Raw genomic sequence first — 3,015 nt, 5'->3', positions numbered from 1 at the left:
TATATATATATATACACAGATATATGCACCATGCAATGACTCATACCCAGAAGAACAGCGACAACAGTTCTAACTAAGATCAGCTGAGTATTCTTTTAAACACCCTGGATGACAAAGATGATGTAACAATCATGGGGGACTTTAACGGCAGAGTGGGACAAGGAAGCCGACGTGGGAGAGATACATGGGACCACACAGGGACAGAGAAACAGATAAAAACAGCAATGGAAAAATGCTATTACAGTTTTGCACAGAACATGACCTCGTCATATAAAATACCCTTTTCCAACACAAAAGGAGTCAACTTAAAACTTGATGGAATGACGTAAAGTCAGCATCTCAAATTGATTTTACCCTGGCCAAAAGATCGAAACGTAGAAACACCAGAGACTCAAGAGTGATACCCAACTACTTCGTATACACTGACCACAGGCCAGTCATCATGAATATCGACACACCAAACAGGAAAAGGCCAGAAGCAAGAAAGCGGCGAGAAGTCGTGAATCTCAGAAATATAAATGATGATACCAAAAGTATGATACATTAACAAATTATGAAAAATTTATTTCACAAATTGCCCAAAACAACCGGGAGACATTGGACATTGAAGAGGAATGGAGCCACCTAAAAGCATGTGTGAACAAAGCATTTAAAGAAGAGTGCGGCACCAGGAAAACCGGAGGGCAGTAAAGGAAAACAGCTACATGTGTATAGTGAAATGACCAAGTAAAGGAAGCCATCTAAGTGAAGAAAAATGCATTAAAAAGTGGCAGAAATCAAAGACAGAAGTAGATTACATCCTTTGCAGAAAGGAACGCCGCCAATCTACAAGGGTAGTAAAAGAAGCTAGGAACAGATCCTGGACAGTATATGGAGAACAGCTGGCAACAAAATGTAAAGAAAACCCCAGAGAGTTTTACAAGAGCGTTAAAAGCATGAGGATGCTGGAAGAACTATTCAACACAACTGAAATAGTCAATGATGAGAACGGAAACCATATTTTCAGTAAGCCAAAGATTAAAGAAAGATGGAAACATTATTTCCAGGAGCTGCTGAATCCTACAGGAGAAACAATACCAAACAGCTTCTCACCAAAAGAAACCATTCCAGAACCACCAATACTGCTGAGTGAAACCCAACATGTTATAAAGAAAAGCCCCGCAACCAAAGCGCCAGGCGTCGATAACATCACAGCAGAAGAGATCAAGCTATGCGGCCATATCGGAGAACTCTGGCTATAGAGGATATTTTAACCTTGCCTGGGTGACGAAAACAACACCCGATGACAGGCAACGAGCTGCCATTGTACCTATTTAGAAAAAGAAAGGTAACAAAAGAGACTGTGGAACCTACAGAGGAATATCCTTTCTCAGCCATGTGGGCAAAACGTTTGTCAAGACACTGGAAATGAGAATGAGACCAATTGTAGAGACTCAACTCAGTGAATCCCAGTTTGGCTTCAGAAAAGGTAGGGGCTGTACTGACGCTATTTTTGCATAAAGACAATGTTGTGTGAGACTGCCATTGCGCATGACAAAAACCTCAAATATCGCCCTCGTGGATCAGGAAAAGGCGTTTGTCCGGGTAGATAGATGTCAACTTTGGGAAGTCTTCTATTTGCTGAGGACCTTAGTATATTAAATACAGATGAAGAGGAATTACAAAAACATACCACAAAACTAATTGAGGAATGTAAATACCTGAACATGAAAATCTCCATCTCAAAAACAGAAGTTATGAAGGTCAGCAGAAACCCAGGGAAACTCAGCATTCTTATTGATGGAACACAGCTCCAACAAGTAGAGGAATATAAATATTTGTGAAGCATCTTCACACAAGATGGGCGTATGGACAAAGAAATAGAAACAAGAACTATGAAAGCAAATGCAGTGACCTACCAGCTAGCACCCCTGCTCAGTCACAAGGACAACCCAACCGAAATGAAATCCCAGCTCATCAATAGCAGCTTTATACCAACATTAACATACCAGTGCCAAACATGGTCTCTAAACAAGGCACACAAAAGAAAAATCAATGCATGCGAAATTACGTGTCTCCACAAAACCATCAACGTCACCAGAAGAGACCGCATAAGAAATGAAACCATACATGGTAACAAACAGGAATACCGCCAGAAATGAAATTCATAAAGCGTCAAAGAGTCAAACGGTTTGGACATCTAACCAGAATGCCACAGAAACAAATAGCGGCTAGAGCTTACAACACCCGAGAATCCAGCTTCAAATCAAGAGGAAGACCAAGAAAGAACCTGGCTGGATGGGATTAAAAAGGTCATGGAACAACTCAATCTATGCATCTATTATATATCTGGCAACTTGGAAACACATGTGTCACTTTTCTCTCAAGATTCATTGCTCCATTCCAATAGAGTGTAAATATAGTAGACCAATGATATTCAGTTGATGTTAATGCACCGATCATTCCTTTCACTTTCATTGAAAGGGGACTCAGCTAGTTCATTTTAAATATAGATAAGTCCACAACTCGTGCTGACGCTGTTTGTGATTAATAAATATATTCTTTATAAACTGGTTTTCACAGTCTTGACCCCGAGGTAGGCCGGACGCCTGGATCAAGTGAAGGAACTCAGAAGCCAAGAGGGATAATGTTGTACACTTTACAACACTTTAGCTACCCGATTTAAAACGTCGAAAAATACAAGACGTCCTTCTACTCTCGGGAAAAAAATCTAATGGAATCTTCACTCTTATAGCTGTACGTAACGGTATACAATGTTTTATAATTTAAAGCACACTGCACCTCCAAAGACATCATTCATGAGTTTGGAAAAAAAACAATAGCAAAAAAAAAAAAAACAAAAAAAAAAAAAAAAAAAAAAAAAAACGAAAACAAAAAACCAACGTATATAAGTTATTAGTCAGCTTTTGTAAACACCAGATTGACGCAGCCAGAGTGGACTGGACGTATGGAGAAAGGACATGACAAGATAGGGCATTTTGGACTCAATTCGACGCGCCTTCTGCTACAATGTCC

This window comes from Aplysia californica, unplaced genomic scaffold (assembly GCF_000002075.1).
Source record: "Aplysia californica isolate F4 #8 unplaced genomic scaffold, AplCal3.0 scaffold00020, whole genome shotgun sequence".
NCBI lineage: Eukaryota > Metazoa > Mollusca > Gastropoda > Aplysiida > Aplysiidae > Aplysia > Aplysia californica.
This window is presented reverse-complemented; position numbering follows the sequence as displayed.